Source organism: Urocampus carinirostris, chromosome 1 (assembly GCF_059441175.1).
Source record: "Urocampus carinirostris isolate Australia breed hairy pipefish chromosome 1, RoL_Ucar_1.0, whole genome shotgun sequence".
Taxonomy (NCBI): Eukaryota; Metazoa; Chordata; class Actinopteri; order Syngnathiformes; family Syngnathidae; genus Urocampus; species Urocampus carinirostris.
Genome location: NC_142349.1, coordinates 53,806,450 through 53,821,449, shown reverse-complemented (window position 1 = coordinate 53,821,449; position 15,000 = coordinate 53,806,450). Strand labels below are relative to the sequence as shown.

Sequence of the window (15,000 nt, the reverse complement as noted above, 5' to 3'; positions counted from 1 at the left end):
CGTAAGCGAAAGTAGACGGAGAATTTTTAGTATTTATAATCAACACTGCGGAAGTTGCAGCGCCACTGTTTGCCAAGAGGGGTAGCCAATTATAAAACAACAGGGGTTTAATATGTGTGTAATTCTTCATTTATATGTTTTGCAAACCGGTTGTGAAAGAATGCAAATCCGTCCAAAAGGGGCTGCTCCGAGGCCAGAAAAAATACCAAAAACTTTGCTGGAAGTAAAAAGCTTACAGCACCTGGTATTCCCAGGCGGTCTCCCATCCAAGTACTAACCAGGCCCGACCCTGCCTAGCTTCCGAGATCGGACGAGATCGGGCGTGTTCAGGGTAGTATGGCCGTAAGCGAAAGAAGAGGGTGAATTTTCAGTATTTATAATCAACACCAGGGAAGTTGCAACGCCACTGTTTGCCAAGAGGGGTAGCCATTTATAAAACAACAGGGGTTTAATATGTGTGTAATTCTTCATTTATTTGTTTTGCAAACAGGTTGTGAAATAATGCTGTATCCGTCCAAAAGGGGCTGCTCCGAGGCCAGAAAAAATACGAAAAAAGTTTGCTGGAAGTAAAAAGCTTACAGCACCTGGTATTCCCAGGCGGTCTCCCATCCAAGTACTAACCAGGCCCGACCCTGCTTAGCTTTCGAGATCGGACGAGATCGGGCGTGTTCAGGGTAGTATGGCCGTAAGCGAAAAAAGAGGGAGAATTTTCAGTATTTATAATCAACACCGCGGAAGTTGCAACTCCACTGTTTGCCAAGAGGGGTAGCCATTAATAGAACAACAGGGGTTTAATATGTGCGTATTTCTTCATTTATTTGTTTTGCAAAAAGGTTGTGAAAGAATGCAAATCCGTCCAAAAGGGGCTGCTCCGAGGCCAGAAAAAGTACCAAAAAGCTTGCTGGAAGTAAAAAGCTTACAGCACCTGGTATTCCTAGGCGGTCTCCCATCCAAGTACTAACCAGGCCCGACCCTGCTCAGCTTCCGAGATCGGACGAGATCGGGCGTGTTCAGGGTAGTATGGCCGTAAGCGAAAGAAGAGGGTGAATTTTCAGTATTTATAATCAACACTGCGGAAGTTGCAACGCCACTGTTTGCCAAGAGGGGTAGCCATTTATAAAACAACAGGGGTTTAATACGTGCGTAATTCTTCCTTTATTTGTTTTGCAAACAGGTTGTGAAAGAATGCAAATCCGTCCAAAAGGGGCTGCTCCGAGGCCAGAAAAAATACCAAAAAGCTTGCTGGAAGTAAAAAGCTTACAGCACCTGGTATTCCCAGGCGGTCTCCCATCCAAGTACTAACCAGGCCCGACCCTGCTTAGCTTCCGAGATCGGACGAGATCGGGCGTGTTCAGGGTAGTATGGCCGTAAGCGAAAGAAGAGGGTGAATTTTCAGTATTTATAATCAACACCGCGGAAGTTGCAACTCCACTGTTTGCCAAGAGGGGTAGCCATTTATAGAACAACATGGGTTTAATATGTGCGTAATTCTTCATTTATTTGTTTTGCAAACAGGTTGTGAAAGAATGCAAATCCGTCCAAAAGGGGCTGCTCCGAGGCCAGAAAAAATACCAAAAAGTTTGCTGGAAGTAAAAAGCTTACAGCACCTGGTATTCCCAGGCGGTGTCCCATCCAAGTACTAACCAGGCCCGACCCTGCTTAGCTTCCGAGATCGGACGAGATCGGGCGTGTTCAGGGTAGTATGGCCGTAAGCGAAAGAAGAGGGAGAATTTTTAGTATTTATAATTACACCACGGAAGTTGCAACGCCACTGTGTGCCAAGAGGGGTAGCAAATTATAAAACAACAGTGGTTTAATATGAGTGTAATTCTTCATTTATTTGTTTTGCAAACAGGTTGTGAAAGAATGCTGTATCCATCCAAAAGGGGCTGCTCCGAGGCCAGAAAAAAAACCAAAAACTTTGCTGGAAGTAAAAAGCTTACAGCACCTGGTATTCCCAGGCTGTCTCCCATCCAAGTACTAACCAGGCTCGACCCTGCTTAGCTTCCGAGATCGGACGAGATCGGGCGTGTTCAGGGTAGTATGGCCGTAAGCGAAATAAGAGGGAGAATTTCCAGTATTTATATTCAACACTGCGGAAGTTGCAGCGCCACTGTTTGCCAAGAGGGGTAGCCAATTATAAAACAACAGGGGTTTAATATGTGTGTAATTCTTCATTTATTTGTTTTGCAAAAAGGTTGTGAAAGAATGCAAATCCGTCCAAAAGGGGCTGCTCCGAGGCCAGAAAAAATACCAAAAAGCTTGCTGGAAGTAAAAAGCTTACAGCACCTGGTATTCCCAGGCGGTCTCCCATCCAAGTACTAACCAGGCCCGACCCTGCTTAGCTTCCGAGATCGGACGAGATCGGGCGTGTTCAGGGTAGTATGGCCGTAAGCGAAAGAAGAGGGTGAATTTTCAGTATTTATAATCAACACCGCAGAAGTTGCAACTCCACTGTTTGCCAAGAGGGGTAGCCATTTATAGAACAACAGGGGTTTAATATGTGCGTAATTCTTCATTTATTTGTTTTGCAAACAGGTTGTGAAAGAATGCAAATCCGTCCAAAAGGGGCTGCTCCGAGGCCAGAAAAAATACCAAAAAGTTTGCTGGAAGTAAAAAGCTTACAGCACCTGGTATTCCCAGGCGGTCTCCCATCCAAGTACTAACCAGGCCCGACTGCTTAGCTTCCGAGATCGGACGAGATCGGGCGTGTTCAGGGTAGTATGGCCGTAAGCGAGAGAAGAGCGTGAATTTTCAGTATTTATAATCAACACCGCGGAAGTTGCAACGCCACTGTTTGCCAAGAGGGGTAGCCATTTATAAAACAACAGGGGTTTAATATGTGTGTAATTCTTCATTTATTTGTTTTGCAAACAGGTTGTGAAAGAATGCAAATCCGTCCAAAAGGGGCTGCTCCGAGGCCAGAAAAAATACCAAAAAGTTTGCTGGAAGTAAAAAGCTTACAGCACCTGGTATTCCCAGGCGGTCTCCCATCCAAGTACTAACCAGGCCCGACCCTGCTTAGCTTCCGAGATCGGACGAGATCGGGCGTGTTCAGGGTAGTATGGCCGTAAGCGAAAGAAGAGGGTGAATTTTCAGTATTTATAATCAACACCGCGGAAGTTGCAACTCCACTGTTTGCCAAGAGGGGTAGCCATTTATAGAACAACAGGGGTTTAATATGTGTAATTCTTCATTTATTTGTTTTGCAAACAGGTTGTGAAAGAATGCAAATCCGTCCAAAAGGGGCTGCTCCGAGGCCAGAAAAAATACCAAAAAGTTTGCTGGAAGTAAAAAGCTTACAGCACCTGGTATTCCCAGGCGGTCTCCCATCCAAGTACTAACCAGGCCCGACCCTGCTTAGCTTCCGAGATCGGACGAGATCGGGAGTGTTCAGGGTAGTATGGCCGTAAGCGAAAGAATAAGGAGAATTTTCAGTATTTATAATCACACCACGGAAGTTGCAACGCCACTGTGTGCCAAGAGGGGTAGCCATTTATAAAACAATAGGGGTTTAATATGTGTGTAATTCTTCATTTATTTGTTTTGCAAAAAGGTTGTGAAAGAATGCAAATCCGTCCAAAAGGGGCTGCTCCGAGGCCAGAAAAAATACCAAAAAGCTTGCTGGAAGTAAAAAGCTTACAGCACCTGGTATTCCCAGGCGGTCTCCCATCCAAGTACTAACCAGGCCCGACCCTGCTTAGCTTCCGAGATCGGACGAGATCGGGCGTTTTCAGGGTAGTATGGCCGTAAGCGAAAGAAGAGGGTGAATTTTCAGTATTTATAATCAACACCGCGGAAGTTGCAACTCCACTGTTTGCCAAGAGGGGTAGCCATTTATAGAACAACAGGGGTTTAATATGTGTAATTCTTCATTTATTTGTTTTGCAAACAGGTTGTGAAAGAATGCAAATCCGTCCAAAAGGGGCTGCTCCGAGGCCAGAAAAAATACCAAAAAGTTTGCTGGAAGTAAAAAGCTTACAGCACCTGGTATTCCCAGGCGGTCTCCCATCCAAGTACTAACCAGGCCCGACCCTGCTTAGCTTCCGAGATCGGGCGTGTTCAGGGTAGTATGGCCGTAAGCGAAAGAAGAGGGTGAATTTTCAGTATTTATAATCAACACCGTGGAAGTTGCAACTCCACTGTTTGCCAAGAGGGGTAGCCATTAATAGAACAACAGGGGTTTAATATGTGCGTATTTCTTCATTTATTTGTTTTGCAAAAAGGTTGTGAAAGAATGCAAATCCGTCCAAAAGGGGCTGCTCCGAGGCCAGAAAAAATACCAAAAAGTTTGCTGGAAGTAAAAAGCTTACAGCACCTGGTATTCCCAGGCGGTCTCCCATCCAAGTACTAACCAGGCCCGACCCTGCTTAGCTTCCGAGATCGGGCGTTTTCAGGGTAGTATGGCCGTAAGCGAAAGAAGAGGGTGAATTTTCAGTATTTATAATCAACACCGCGGAAGTTGCAACTCCACTGTTTGCCAAGAGGGGTAGCCATTTATAGAACAACAGGGGTTTAATATAATAATAATAATAATAATAATAATTTCCTTGTATTGTCATTCTGTGTAACAATGTACACAGAACGAAATGTCGATTGCATCTGACCCGATGCAGCCGCAGCCAAGAGAGGGCGCCGCCGACCACTTTTTAAGTCTTAGGAATGACTCGGCCGGGGCGCGAACCCGAACCTCCCAGTCTGTAATTCTTCATTTATTTGTTTTGCAAACAGGTTGTGAAAGAATGCAAATCCGTCCAAAAGGGGCTGCTCCGAGGCCAGAAAAAATACCAAAAAGTTTGCTGGAAGTAAAAAGCTTACAGCACCTGGTATTCCCAGGCGGTCTCCCATCCAAGTACTAACCAGGCCCGACCCTGCTTAGCTTCCGAGATCGGACGAGATCGGGCGTGTTCAGGGTAGTATGGCCGTAAGCGAAAGAAGAGGGAGAATTTTCAGTATTTATAATCAACACCGCAGAAGTTGCAACGCCACTGTTTGCCAAGAGGGGTAGCCATTTATAAAACAACAGGGGTTTAATATGTGTGTAATTCTTCATTTATTTGTTTTGCAAACAGGTTGTGAAATAATGCTGTATCCGTCCAAAAGGGGCTGCTCCGAGGCCAGAAAAACTACTAAAAAGTTTGCTGGAAGTAAAAATCTTACAGCACCTGGCATTCCCAGGCGGTCTTCCACCCAAGTACTAACCAGGCCCGACCCTGCTTAGCTTCCGAGATCGGACGAGATCGGGCGTGTTCAGGGTAGTATGGCCGTAAGCGAAAGAAGAGGGTGAATTTTCATTATTTATAATCAACACAGCGGAAGTTGCAACGCCACTGTTTGCCAAGAGGGGTAACCATTTATAGAACATCAGGGGTTCAATATGTGTGTAATTCTTCATTTATTTGTTTTGCAAAAAGGTTGTGAAAGAATGCAAATCCGTCCAAAAGGGGCTGCTCCGAGGCCAGAAAAAATACCAAAAAGTTTGCTGGAACTAAAAAGCTTACAGCACCTGGTATTCCCAGGCGGTCTCCCATCCAAGTACTAACTAGGCCCGACCCTGCTTAACTTCCGAGATCGGACGAGATCTGGCGTGTTCAGGGTAGTATGGCCGTAAGCGAAAGAAGAGGGAGAATTTTCAGTATTTATAATCAACACTGCGGAAGTTGCAGCGCCACTGTTTGCCAAGAGGGGTAGCCAATTATAAAACAACAGGGGTTTAATATGTGTGTAATTCTTCATTTATTTGTTTTGCAAAAAGGTTGTGAAAGAATGCAAATCCGTCCAAAAGGGGCTGCTCCGAGGCCAGAAAAACTACTAAAAAGTTTGCTGGAAGTAAAAAGCTTACAGCACCTGGTATTCCCAGGCGGTCTCCCATCCAAGTACTAACCAGGCCCGACCCTGCTTAGCTTCCGAGATCGGACGAGATCGGGCGTGTTCAGGGTAGTATGGCCGTAAGCGAGAGAAGAGGGAGAATTTTCAGTATTTATAATCAACACCGCGGAAGTTGCAACGCCACTGTTTGCCAAGAGGGGTAGCCATTTATAAAACAACAGGGGTTTAATATGTGCGTATTTCTTCATTTATTTGTTTTGCAAAAAGGTTGTGAAAGAATGCAAATCCGTCCAAAAGGGGCTGCTCCGAGGCCAGAAAATATACCAAAAAGCTTGCTGGAAGTAAAAAGCTTACAGCACCTGGTATTCCCAGGCGGTCTCCCATCCAAGTTCTAACCAGGCCCGACCCTGCTTAGCTTCCGAGATCGGACGAGATCGGGCGTGTTCAGGGTAGTATGGCCGTAAGCGAAAGAAGAGGGTGAATTTTCAGTATTTATAATAAACACCGCGGAAGTTGCAACGCCACTGTTTGCCAAGAGGGGTAGCAAATTATAAAACGACAGTGGTTTAATATGTGCGTATTTCTTCATTTATTTGTTTTGCAAAAAGGTTGTGAAAGAATGCAAATCCGTCCAAAAGGGGCTGCTCCGAGGCCAGAAAAAATACCAAAACGTTTGCTGGAAGTAAAAAGCTTACAGCACCTGGTATTCCCAGGCGGTCTCCCATCCAAGTACTAACTAGGCCCGACCCTGCTTAGCTTCCGAGATCGGACGAGATCGGGCGTGTTCAGGGTAGTGTGGCCGTAAGCGAAAGAACAGGGTGAATTTTCAGTATTTATAATCAACACCGCGGAAGTTGCAACTCCACTGTGTGCCAAGAGGGGTAGCCATTTATAGAACAACAGGGGTTTAATATGTGCGTAATTCTTCATTTATTTGTTTTGCAAACCGGTTGTGAAAGAATGCTGTATCTGTCCAAAAGGGGCTGCTCCGAGGCCAGAAAAACTACTAAAAAGTTTGCTGGAAGTAAAAAGCTTACAGCACCTGGTATTCCCAGGCCGTCTCCCATCCAAGTACTAACCAGGCCCGACCCGGCTTAGCTTCCAAGATCGGACGAGATCGGGCGTGTTCAGGGTAGTATGTCCGTAAGCGAAAGAACAGGGTGAATTTTCAGTATTTATAATCAACACCGCGGAAGTTGCAACTCCACTGTGTGCCAAGAGGGGTAGCCATTTATAGAACAACAGGGGTTTAATATGTGCGTAATTCTTCATTTATTTGTTTTGCAAACAGGTTGTGAAAGAATGCAAATCCGTCCAAAAGGGGCTGCTCCGAGGCCAGAAAAAATACCAAAAAGTTTGCTGGAAGTAAAAAGCTTACAGCACCTGGTATTCCCAGGCGGTCTCCCATCCAAGTACTAACCAGGCCCGACCCTGCTTAGCTTCCGAGATCGGACGAGATCGGGCGTGTTCAGGGTAGTATGGCCGTAAGCGAAAGAAGAGGGAGAATTTTCAGTATTTATAATCACACCACGGAAGTTGCAACGCCACTGTGTGCCAAGAGGGGTAGCAAATTATAAAACAACAGTGGTTTAATATGTGTGTAATTCTTCATTTATTTGTTTTGCAAAAAGGTTGTGAAAGAATGCAAATCCGTCCAAAAGGGGCTGCTCCGAGGCCAGAAAAAATACCAAAAAGTTTGCTGGAAGTAAAAAGCTTACAGCACCTGGTATTCCCAGGCGGTCTCCCATCCAAGTACTAACCAGGCCCGACCCTGCTTAGCTTCCGAGATCGGACGAGATCGGGCGTGTTCAGGGTAGTATGGCCGTAAGCGAAAGAATAGGGTGAATTTTCAGTATTTATAATCAACACCGCGGAAGTTGCAACTCCACTGTGTGCCAAGAGGGGTAGCCATTTATAGAACAACAGGGGTTTAATATGTGCGTAATTCTTCATTTATTTGTTTTGCAAGCAGGTTGTGAAAGAATGCAAATCCGTCCAAAAGGGGCTGCTCCGAGGCCAGAAAAAATACCAAAAAGTTTGCTGGAAGTAAAAAGCTTACAGCACCTGGTATTCCCAGGCGGTCTCCCATCCAAGTACTAACCAGGCCCGACCCTGCTTAGCTTCCGAGATCGGACGAGATCGGGCGTGTTCAGGGTAGTATGGCCGTAAGCGAGAGAAGAGGGTGAATTTTCAGTATTTATAATCAACACCGCGGAAGTTGCAACCCCACTGTTTGCCAAGAGGGGTAGCAAATTATAAAACAACAATGGTTTAATATGTTCGTATTTCTTCATTTATTTGTTTTGCAAACAGGTTGTGAAAGAATGCAAATCCGTCCAAAAGGGGCTGCTCCGAGGCCAGAAAAAATACCAAAAAGTTTGCTGGAAGTAAAAAGCTTACAGCACCTGGTATTCCCAGGCGGTCTCCCATCCAAGTACTAACCAGGCCCGACCCTGCTTAGCTTCCGAGATCGGACGAGATCGGGCGGGTTCAGGGTAGTATGACCGTAAGCGAGAGAAGAGGGTGAATTTTCAGTATTTATAATCAACACCGCGGAAGTTGCAACTCCACTGTTTGCCAAGAGGGGTAGCCATTTATAGAACAACAGGGGTTTAATATGTGCGTAATTCTTCATTTATTTGTTTTGCAAACAGGTTGTGAAAGAATGCAAATCCGTCAGAAAGGGGCTGCTCCGAGGCCAGAAAAAATACCAAAAAGTTTGCTGGAAGTAAAAAGCTTAGAGCACCCGGTATTCCCAGGCGGTCTCCCATCCAAGTACTAACCAGGCCCGACCCTGCTTAGCTTCCGAGATCGGACGAGATCGGGCGGGTTCAGGGTAGTATGGCCGTAAGCGAAAGAAGAGGGTGGATTTTCAGTATTTATAATCAACACCGCGGAAGTTGCAACGCCACTGTTTGCCAAGAGGGGTAGCCATTTATAGAACAACAGGGGTTTAATATGTGCGTAATTCTTCATTTATTTGTTTTGCAAACAGGTTGTGAAAGAATGCAAATCCGTCCAAAAGGGGCTTCTCCGAGGCCAGAAAAAATACCAAAAAGTTTGCTGGAAGTAAAAAGCTTACAGCACCTGGTATTCCCAGGCGGTCTCCCATCCAAGTACTAACCAGGCCCGACCCTGCTTAGTTTCCGAGATCGGACGAGATCGGGCGTGTTCAGGGTAGTATGGCCGTAAGCGAAAGAAGAGGGTGAATTTTCAGTATTTATAATCAACACCGCGGAAGTTGCAACTCCACTGTTTGGCATGAGGGGTAGCCATTTATAGAACAGCAGGGGTTTAATATGTGCGTAATTCTTCATTTATTTGTTTTGCAAACAGGTTGTGAAAGAATGCAAATCCGCCCAAAAGGGGCTGCTCCGAGGCCAGAAAAAATACCAAAAAGCTTGCTGGAAGTAAAAAGCTTACAGCACCTGGTATTCCCAGGCGGTCTCCCATCCAAGTACTAACCAGGCCCGACCCTGCTTAGTTTCCGAGATCGGACGAGATCGGGCGTGTTCAGGGTAGTATGGCCGTAAGCGAAAGAAGAGGGTGAATTTTCAGTATTTATAATCAACACCGCGGAAGTTGCAACGCCACTGTTTGCCAAGAGGGGTAGCCATTTATAAAACAACAGGGGTTTAATATGTGCGTAATTCTTCATTTATTTGTTTTGCAAACAGGTTGTGAAAGAATGCAAATCCGTCCAAAAGGGGCTTCTCCGAGGCCAGAAAAAATACCAAAAAGCTTGCTGGAAGTAAAAAGCTTACAGCACCTGGTATTCCCAGGCGGTCTCCCATCCAAGTACTAACCAGGCCCGAGCCTGCTTTGCTTCCGAGATCGGACGAGATCGGGCGTATTCAGGGTAGTATGGCCGTAAGCGAAAGAAGAGGGTGAATTTTCAGTATTTATAATCAACACCGCGGAAGTTGCAACTCCACTGTTTGCCAAGAGGGGTAGCAATTTATAGAACAACAGGGGTTTAATATGTGCGTAATTCTTCATTTATTTGTTTTGCAAACAGGTTGTGAAAGAATGCAAATCCGTCCAAAAGGGGCTGCTCCGAGGCCAGAAAAAATACCAAAAAGTTTGCTAAAAGTAAAAAGCTTACAGCACCTGGTATTCCCAGGCGGTCTCCCATTCAAGTACTAACCAGGCCCGACCCTGCTTAGCTTCCGAGATCGGACGAGATCGGGCGTGTTCAGGGTAGTATGGCCGTAAGCGAGAGAAGGGGGTGAATTTTCAGTATTTATAATCAACACCGCGGAAGTTGCAACCCCACTGTTTGCCAAGAGGGGTAGCAAATTATAAAACAACAATGGTTTAATATGTTCGTATTTCTTCATTTATTTGTTTTGCAAAAAGGTTGTGAAAGAATGCAAATCCGTCCAAAAGGGGCTGCTCCGAGGCCAGAAAAAATACCAAAAAGTTTGCTGGAAGTAAAAAGCTTACAGCACCTGGTATTCCCAGGCGGTCTCCCATCCAAGTACTAACCAGGCCCGACCCTGCTTAGCTTCCGAGATCGGACGAGATCGAGCGTTTTCAGGGTAGTATGGCCGTAAGCGAAAGAAGAGGGTGAATTTTCAGTATTTATAATCAACACCGCGGAAGTTGCAACTCCACTGTTTGCCAAGAGGGGTAGCCATTTATAGAACAACAGGGGTTTAATATGTGTAATTCTTCATTTATTTGTTTTGCAAACAGGTTGTGAAAGAATGCAAATCCGTCCAAAAGGGGCTGCTCCGAGGCCAGAAAAAATACCAAAAAGTTTGCTGGAAGTAAAAAGCTTACAGCACCTGGTATTCCCAGGCGGTCTCCCATCCAAGTACTAACCAGGCCCGACCCTGCTTAGCTTCCGAGATCGGACGAGATCGGGCGTGTTCAGGGTAGTATGGCCGTAAGCGAATGAGGTGAATTTTCAGTATTTATAATCAACACCGCGGAAGTTGCAACTCCACTGTTTGCCAAGAGGGGTAGCCATTTATAGAACAACAGGGGTTTAATATGTGCATAATTCTTCATTTATTTGTTTTGCAAACAGGTTGTGAAAGAATGCAAATCCGTCCAAAAGGGGCTGCTCCGAGGCCAGAAAAAATACCAAAAAGTTTGCTGGAAGTAAAAAGCTTACAGCACCTGGTATTCCCAGGCGGTCTCCCATCCAAGTACTAACCGGGCCCGACCCTGCTTAGCTTCCGAGATCGGACGAGATCGGGCGTGTTCAGGGTAGTATGGCCGTAAGCGAAAGAAGAGGGTGAATTTTCAGTATTTATAATCAACACCGCGGAAGTTGCAACTCCACTGTTTGCCAAGAGGGGTAGCCATTTATAGAACAACAGGGGTTTAATATGTGCATAATTCTTCATTTATTTGTTTTGCAAACAGGTTGTGAAAGAATGCAAATCCGTCCAAAAGGGGCTGCTCCGAGGCCAGAAAAAATACCAAAAAGTTTGCTGGAAGTAAAAAGCTTACAGCACCTGGTATTCCCAGGCGGTCTCCCATCCAAGTACTAACCAGGCCCGACCCTGCTTAGCTTCCGAGATCGGACGAGATCGGGCGTGTTCAGGGTAGTATGGCCGTAAGCGAGAGAAGATGGTGAATTTTCAGTATTTATAATCAACACCGCGGATGTTGCAACCCCACTGTTTGCCAAGAGGGGTAGCAAATTATAAAACAACAATGGTTTAATATGTTCGTATTTCTTCATTTATTTGTTTTGCAAAAAGGTTGTGAAAGAATGCAAATCCGTCCAAAAGGGGCTGCTCCGAGGCCAGAAAAAATACCAAAAAGCTTGCTGGAAGTAAAAAGCTTACAGCACCTGGTATTCCCAGGCGGTCTCCCATCCAAGTACTAACTAGGCCCGACCCTGCTTAGCTTCCGAGATCGGACGAGATCGGGCGTGTTCAGGGTAGTATGGCCGTAAGCGAAAGAAGAGGGTGGATTTTCAGTATTTATAATCAACACCGCGGATGTTGCAACCCCACTGTTTGCCAAGAGGGGTAGCAAATTATAAAACAACAGTGGTTTAATATGTGTGTAATTCTTCATTTATTTGTTTTGCAAAAAGGTTGTGAAAGAATGCAAATCCGTCCAAAAGGGGCTGCTCCGAGGCCAGAAAAAATACCAAAAAGCTTGCTGGAAGTAAAAAGCTTACAGCACCTGGTATTCCCAGGCGGTCTCCCATCCAAGTACTAACCAGGCCCGACCCTGCTTAGCTTCCGAGATCGGACGTGTTCAGGGTAGTATGGCCGTAAGCGAAAGAAGAGGGTGGATTTTCAGTATTTATAATCAACACCGCGGAAGTTGCAACTCCACTGTGTGCCAAGAGGGGTAGCAAATTATAAAACAACAGTGGTTTAATATGTGTGTAATTCTTCATTTATTTGTTTTGCAAAAAGGTTGTGAAAGAATGCAAATCCGTCCAAAAGGGGCTGCTCCGAGGCCAGAAAAAATACCAAAAAGCTTGCTGGAAGTAAAAAGCTTACAGCACCTGGTATTCCCAGGCGGTCTCCCATCCAAGTACTAACCGGGCCCGACCCTGCTTAGCTTCCGAGATCGGACGAGATCGGGCGTGTTCAGGGTAGTATGGCCGTAAGCGAAAGAAGAGGGTGAATTTTCAGTATTTATAATCAACACCGCGGAAGTTGCAACTCCACTGTTTGCCAAGAGGGGTAGCCATTTATAGAACAACAGGGGTTTAATATGTGCGTAATTCTTCATTTATTTGTTTTGCAAACAGGTTGTGAAAGAATGCAAATCCGTCCAAAAGGGGCTGCTCCGAGGCCAGAAAAAATACCAAAAAGTTTGCTGGAAGTAAAAAGCTTACAGCACCTGGTATTCCCAGGCGGTCTCCCATCCAAGTACTAAACAGGCCCGACCCTGCTTAGCTTCCGAGATCGGACGAGATCGGGCGTGTTCAGGGTAGTATGGCCGTAAGCGAAAGAAGAGGGTGAATTTTCAGTATTTATAATCAACACCGCGGAAGTTGCAACCCCACTGTTTGCCAAGAGGGGTAGCCATTTATAGAACAACAGGGGTTTAATATGTGCGTATTTCTTCATTTATTTGTTTTGCAAAAAGGTTGTGAAAGAATGCAAATCCGTCCAAAAGGGGCTGCTCCGAGGCCAGAAAAAATACCAAAAAGTTTGCTGGAAGTAAAAAGCTTACAGCACCTGGTATTCCCAGGCGGTCTCCCATCCAAGTACTAACCAGGCCCGACCCTGCTTAGCTTCCGAGATCGGACGAGATCGGGCGTGTTCAGGGTAGTATGGCCGTAAGCGAAAGAAGAGGGTGGATTTTCAGTATTTATAATCAACACCGCGGAAGTTGCAACCCCACTGTTTGCCAAGAGGGGTAGCCATTTATAAAACAACAGGGGTTTAATATGTGCGTAATTCTTCATTTATTTGTTTTGCAAACAGGTTGTGAAAGAATGCAAATCCGTCCAAAAGGGGCTTCTCCGAGGCCAGAAAAAATACCAAAAAGCTTGCTGGAAGTAAAAAGCTTACAGCACCTGGTATTCCCAGGCGGTCTCCCATCCAAGTACTAACCAGGCCCGACCCTGCTTAGCTTCCGAGATCGGACGAGATCGGGCGTGTTCAGGGTAGTATGGCCGTAAGCGAAAGAAGAGGGTGAATTTTCAGTATTTATAATCAACACCGCGGAAGTTGCAACTCCACTCTTTGCCAAGAGGGGTAGCCATTTATAAAACAATAGGGGTTTAATATGTGTTTAATTCTTCATTTATTTGTTTTGCAAACAGGTTGTGAAAGAATGCAAATCCGTCCAAAAGGGGCTGCTCCGAGGCCAGAAAAAATACCAAAAAGTTTGCTGGAAGTAAAAAGCTTACAGCACCTGGTATTCCCAGGCGGTCTCCCATCCAAGTACTAACCAGGTCCGACCCTGCTTAGCTTCCGAGATCGGACGAGATCGGGCGTGTTCAGGGTAGTATGGCCGTAAGCGAGAGAAGGGGGTGAATTTTCAGTATTTATAATCAACACCGCGGAAGTTGCAACTCCACTGTCTGCCAAGAGGGGTAGCCATTTATAGAACAACAGGGGTTTAATAATAATAATAATTTCCTTGTATTGTCATTCTGTGTAACAATGTACACAGAACGAAATGTCGATTGCATCTGACCCGATGCAGCCGCAGCCAAGAGAGGGCGCCGCCGACCACTTTTTAAGTCTTAGGAATGACTCCGCCGGGGCGCGAACCCGAACCTCCCAGTCTCAAAGCGGGCGCCTTAACATCTAGGCTACTAATTCTTCATTCATTTGTTTTGCAAACAGGTTGTGAAAGAATGCAAATCCGTCCAAAAGGGGCTGCTCCGAGGCCAGAAAAAATACCAAAAAGTTTGCTGGAAGTAAAAAGCTTACAGCACCTGGTATTCCCAGGCGGTCTCCCATCCAAGTACTAACCAGGCCCGACCCTGCTTAGCTTCCGAGATCGGACGAGATCGGGCGTGTTCAGGGTAGTATGGCCGTAAGCGAGAGAAGGGGGTGAATTTTCAGTATTTATAATCAACACCGCGGAAGTTGCAACTCCACTGTCTGCCAAGAGGGGTAGCCATTTATAGAACAACAGGGGTTTAATAATAATAATAATTTCCTTGTATTGTCATTCTGTGTAACAATGTACACAGAACGAAATGTCGATTGCATCTGACCCGATGCAGCCGCAGCCAAGAGAGGGCGCCGCCGACCACTTTTTAAGTCTTAGGAATGACTCCGCCGGGGCGCGAACCCGAACCTCCCAGTCTCAAAGCGGGCGCCTTAACATCTAGGCTACTAATTCTTCATTCATTTGTTTTGCAAACAGGTTGTGAAAGAATGCAAATCCGTCCAAAAGGGGCTGCTCCGAGGCCAGAAAAAATACCAAAAAGTTTGCTGGAAGTAAAAAGCTTACAGCACCTGGTATTCCCAGGCGGTCTCCCATCCAAGTACTAACCAGGCCCGACCCTGCTTAGCTTCCGAGATCGGACGAGATCGGGCGTGTTCAGGGTAGTATGGCCGTAAGCGAGGGAAGAGGGTGAATTTTCAGTATTTATAATCAACACCGCGGAAGTTGCAACCCCACTGTTTGCCAAGAGGGGTAGCAAATTATAAAACAACAATGGTTTAATATGTTCGTATTTCTTCATTTATTTGTTTTGCAAAAAGGTTGTGAAAGAATGCAAAT

At 45.6% G+C, this 15,000-nt stretch overlaps 39 non-coding genes and 4 pseudogenes across 39 annotated transcripts in view; all 43 read right to left on the bottom strand.

Moving 5' to 3' along the window:
- LOC148376073 (5S ribosomal RNA) overlaps window positions 1-7 on the bottom strand; it is a 119-nt gene extending 112 nt beyond the window's left edge. The window contains exon 1 of the ribosomal RNA XR_015849294.1: window positions 1-7. This exon is cut by the window's left edge and continues 112 nt beyond it. This is a non-coding gene — a ribosomal RNA (5S ribosomal RNA).
- A 222-nt stretch (window positions 8-229) lies between these two features.
- Window positions 230-348, bottom strand: LOC148376072 (5S ribosomal RNA). Its single transcript, XR_015847777.1, has one exon. It is a non-coding gene; the product is annotated as a 5S ribosomal RNA (ribosomal RNA).
- A 224-nt stretch (window positions 349-572) lies between these two features.
- Window positions 573-691, bottom strand: LOC148376071 (5S ribosomal RNA). The gene has a single exon (XR_015847603.1). It is a non-coding gene; the product is annotated as a 5S ribosomal RNA (ribosomal RNA).
- Window positions 692-913: 222 nt separating this feature from the next.
- Window positions 914-1,032, bottom strand: LOC148376070 (5S ribosomal RNA). Its single transcript, XR_015847989.1, has one exon. It is a non-coding gene; the product is annotated as a 5S ribosomal RNA (ribosomal RNA).
- A 222-nt stretch (window positions 1,033-1,254) lies between these two features.
- Window positions 1,255-1,373, bottom strand: LOC148376069 (5S ribosomal RNA). Its single transcript, XR_015849293.1, has one exon. It is a non-coding gene; the product is annotated as a 5S ribosomal RNA (ribosomal RNA).
- A 222-nt stretch (window positions 1,374-1,595) lies between these two features.
- On the bottom strand, window positions 1,596-1,714 carry LOC148376068 (5S ribosomal RNA). The gene has a single exon (XR_015847380.1). It is a non-coding gene; the product is annotated as a 5S ribosomal RNA (ribosomal RNA).
- Window positions 1,715-1,936: 222 nt separating this feature from the next.
- LOC148376067 (5S ribosomal RNA) lies at window positions 1,937-2,055 on the bottom strand. The gene has a single exon (XR_015848079.1). It is a non-coding gene; the product is annotated as a 5S ribosomal RNA (ribosomal RNA).
- A 222-nt stretch (window positions 2,056-2,277) lies between these two features.
- On the bottom strand, window positions 2,278-2,396 carry LOC148376066 (5S ribosomal RNA). The gene has a single exon (XR_015849292.1). It is a non-coding gene; the product is annotated as a 5S ribosomal RNA (ribosomal RNA).
- Window positions 2,397-2,618: 222 nt separating this feature from the next.
- Window positions 2,619-2,735, bottom strand: LOC148376065 (5S ribosomal RNA). The gene has a single exon (XR_015848145.1). It is a non-coding gene; the product is annotated as a 5S ribosomal RNA (ribosomal RNA).
- A 222-nt stretch (window positions 2,736-2,957) lies between these two features.
- On the bottom strand, window positions 2,958-3,076 carry LOC148376064 (5S ribosomal RNA). The gene has a single exon (XR_015849291.1). It is a non-coding gene; the product is annotated as a 5S ribosomal RNA (ribosomal RNA).
- Window positions 3,077-3,296: 220 nt separating this feature from the next.
- On the bottom strand, window positions 3,297-3,415 carry LOC148376063 (5S ribosomal RNA). The gene has a single exon (XR_015849395.1). It is a non-coding gene; the product is annotated as a 5S ribosomal RNA (ribosomal RNA).
- Window positions 3,416-3,636: 221 nt separating this feature from the next.
- LOC148376062 (5S ribosomal RNA) lies at window positions 3,637-3,755 on the bottom strand. Its single transcript, XR_015847560.1, has one exon. It is a non-coding gene; the product is annotated as a 5S ribosomal RNA (ribosomal RNA).
- Window positions 3,756-3,975: 220 nt separating this feature from the next.
- On the bottom strand, window positions 3,976-4,084 carry LOC148376061 (5S ribosomal RNA; annotated as a pseudogene).
- Window positions 4,085-4,306: 222 nt separating this feature from the next.
- On the bottom strand, window positions 4,307-4,415 carry LOC148376060 (5S ribosomal RNA; annotated as a pseudogene).
- A 396-nt stretch (window positions 4,416-4,811) lies between these two features.
- LOC148376059 (5S ribosomal RNA) lies at window positions 4,812-4,930 on the bottom strand. The gene has a single exon (XR_015849290.1). It is a non-coding gene; the product is annotated as a 5S ribosomal RNA (ribosomal RNA).
- Window positions 4,931-5,153: 223 nt separating this feature from the next.
- Window positions 5,154-5,272, bottom strand: LOC148376058 (5S ribosomal RNA). The gene has a single exon (XR_015847972.1). It is a non-coding gene; the product is annotated as a 5S ribosomal RNA (ribosomal RNA).
- Window positions 5,273-5,494: 222 nt separating this feature from the next.
- Window positions 5,495-5,613, bottom strand: LOC148376057 (5S ribosomal RNA). Its single transcript, XR_015847933.1, has one exon. It is a non-coding gene; the product is annotated as a 5S ribosomal RNA (ribosomal RNA).
- A 222-nt stretch (window positions 5,614-5,835) lies between these two features.
- Window positions 5,836-5,954, bottom strand: LOC148376056 (5S ribosomal RNA). The gene has a single exon (XR_015849289.1). It is a non-coding gene; the product is annotated as a 5S ribosomal RNA (ribosomal RNA).
- Window positions 5,955-6,176: 222 nt separating this feature from the next.
- On the bottom strand, window positions 6,177-6,295 carry LOC148376055 (5S ribosomal RNA). Its single transcript, XR_015847892.1, has one exon. It is a non-coding gene; the product is annotated as a 5S ribosomal RNA (ribosomal RNA).
- Window positions 6,296-6,517: 222 nt separating this feature from the next.
- On the bottom strand, window positions 6,518-6,636 carry LOC148376054 (5S ribosomal RNA). Its single transcript, XR_015847955.1, has one exon. It is a non-coding gene; the product is annotated as a 5S ribosomal RNA (ribosomal RNA).
- Window positions 6,637-6,859: 223 nt separating this feature from the next.
- Window positions 6,860-6,978, bottom strand: LOC148376053 (5S ribosomal RNA; annotated as a pseudogene).
- A 222-nt stretch (window positions 6,979-7,200) lies between these two features.
- Window positions 7,201-7,319, bottom strand: LOC148376052 (5S ribosomal RNA). Its single transcript, XR_015849288.1, has one exon. It is a non-coding gene; the product is annotated as a 5S ribosomal RNA (ribosomal RNA).
- A 221-nt stretch (window positions 7,320-7,540) lies between these two features.
- Window positions 7,541-7,659, bottom strand: LOC148376051 (5S ribosomal RNA). The gene has a single exon (XR_015849287.1). It is a non-coding gene; the product is annotated as a 5S ribosomal RNA (ribosomal RNA).
- Window positions 7,660-7,881: 222 nt separating this feature from the next.
- On the bottom strand, window positions 7,882-8,000 carry LOC148376050 (5S ribosomal RNA). The gene has a single exon (XR_015849286.1). It is a non-coding gene; the product is annotated as a 5S ribosomal RNA (ribosomal RNA).
- Window positions 8,001-8,222: 222 nt separating this feature from the next.
- LOC148376049 (5S ribosomal RNA) lies at window positions 8,223-8,341 on the bottom strand. Its single transcript, XR_015847499.1, has one exon. It is a non-coding gene; the product is annotated as a 5S ribosomal RNA (ribosomal RNA).
- A 222-nt stretch (window positions 8,342-8,563) lies between these two features.
- On the bottom strand, window positions 8,564-8,682 carry LOC148376048 (5S ribosomal RNA). Its single transcript, XR_015848058.1, has one exon. It is a non-coding gene; the product is annotated as a 5S ribosomal RNA (ribosomal RNA).
- Window positions 8,683-8,904: 222 nt separating this feature from the next.
- On the bottom strand, window positions 8,905-9,023 carry LOC148376047 (5S ribosomal RNA). The gene has a single exon (XR_015847699.1). It is a non-coding gene; the product is annotated as a 5S ribosomal RNA (ribosomal RNA).
- Window positions 9,024-9,245: 222 nt separating this feature from the next.
- Window positions 9,246-9,364, bottom strand: LOC148376046 (5S ribosomal RNA). The gene has a single exon (XR_015847697.1). It is a non-coding gene; the product is annotated as a 5S ribosomal RNA (ribosomal RNA).
- Window positions 9,365-9,586: 222 nt separating this feature from the next.
- LOC148376045 (5S ribosomal RNA) lies at window positions 9,587-9,705 on the bottom strand. The gene has a single exon (XR_015847854.1). It is a non-coding gene; the product is annotated as a 5S ribosomal RNA (ribosomal RNA).
- A 222-nt stretch (window positions 9,706-9,927) lies between these two features.
- LOC148376044 (5S ribosomal RNA) lies at window positions 9,928-10,046 on the bottom strand. The gene has a single exon (XR_015847298.1). It is a non-coding gene; the product is annotated as a 5S ribosomal RNA (ribosomal RNA).
- Window positions 10,047-10,268: 222 nt separating this feature from the next.
- LOC148376043 (5S ribosomal RNA) lies at window positions 10,269-10,387 on the bottom strand. The gene has a single exon (XR_015847362.1). It is a non-coding gene; the product is annotated as a 5S ribosomal RNA (ribosomal RNA).
- A 220-nt stretch (window positions 10,388-10,607) lies between these two features.
- On the bottom strand, window positions 10,608-10,726 carry LOC148376042 (5S ribosomal RNA). The gene has a single exon (XR_015849285.1). It is a non-coding gene; the product is annotated as a 5S ribosomal RNA (ribosomal RNA).
- A 218-nt stretch (window positions 10,727-10,944) lies between these two features.
- Window positions 10,945-11,063, bottom strand: LOC148376041 (5S ribosomal RNA). Its single transcript, XR_015847237.1, has one exon. It is a non-coding gene; the product is annotated as a 5S ribosomal RNA (ribosomal RNA).
- A 222-nt stretch (window positions 11,064-11,285) lies between these two features.
- Window positions 11,286-11,404, bottom strand: LOC148376040 (5S ribosomal RNA). The gene has a single exon (XR_015849284.1). It is a non-coding gene; the product is annotated as a 5S ribosomal RNA (ribosomal RNA).
- A 222-nt stretch (window positions 11,405-11,626) lies between these two features.
- On the bottom strand, window positions 11,627-11,745 carry LOC148376039 (5S ribosomal RNA). Its single transcript, XR_015847652.1, has one exon. It is a non-coding gene; the product is annotated as a 5S ribosomal RNA (ribosomal RNA).
- Window positions 11,746-11,967: 222 nt separating this feature from the next.
- LOC148376038 (5S ribosomal RNA) lies at window positions 11,968-12,076 on the bottom strand (annotated as a pseudogene).
- A 222-nt stretch (window positions 12,077-12,298) lies between these two features.
- LOC148376037 (5S ribosomal RNA) lies at window positions 12,299-12,417 on the bottom strand. Its single transcript, XR_015847236.1, has one exon. It is a non-coding gene; the product is annotated as a 5S ribosomal RNA (ribosomal RNA).
- A 222-nt stretch (window positions 12,418-12,639) lies between these two features.
- LOC148376036 (5S ribosomal RNA) lies at window positions 12,640-12,758 on the bottom strand. The gene has a single exon (XR_015847469.1). It is a non-coding gene; the product is annotated as a 5S ribosomal RNA (ribosomal RNA).
- Window positions 12,759-12,980: 222 nt separating this feature from the next.
- On the bottom strand, window positions 12,981-13,099 carry LOC148376035 (5S ribosomal RNA). The gene has a single exon (XR_015849283.1). It is a non-coding gene; the product is annotated as a 5S ribosomal RNA (ribosomal RNA).
- A 222-nt stretch (window positions 13,100-13,321) lies between these two features.
- Window positions 13,322-13,440, bottom strand: LOC148376034 (5S ribosomal RNA). The gene has a single exon (XR_015849282.1). It is a non-coding gene; the product is annotated as a 5S ribosomal RNA (ribosomal RNA).
- Window positions 13,441-13,662: 222 nt separating this feature from the next.
- LOC148376033 (5S ribosomal RNA) lies at window positions 13,663-13,781 on the bottom strand. The gene has a single exon (XR_015847405.1). It is a non-coding gene; the product is annotated as a 5S ribosomal RNA (ribosomal RNA).
- A 410-nt stretch (window positions 13,782-14,191) lies between these two features.
- LOC148376032 (5S ribosomal RNA) lies at window positions 14,192-14,310 on the bottom strand. The gene has a single exon (XR_015849281.1). It is a non-coding gene; the product is annotated as a 5S ribosomal RNA (ribosomal RNA).
- A 410-nt stretch (window positions 14,311-14,720) lies between these two features.
- Window positions 14,721-14,839, bottom strand: LOC148376031 (5S ribosomal RNA). The gene has a single exon (XR_015849280.1). It is a non-coding gene; the product is annotated as a 5S ribosomal RNA (ribosomal RNA).
- Between the last annotated feature and the right edge of the window lie 161 nt (window positions 14,840-15,000).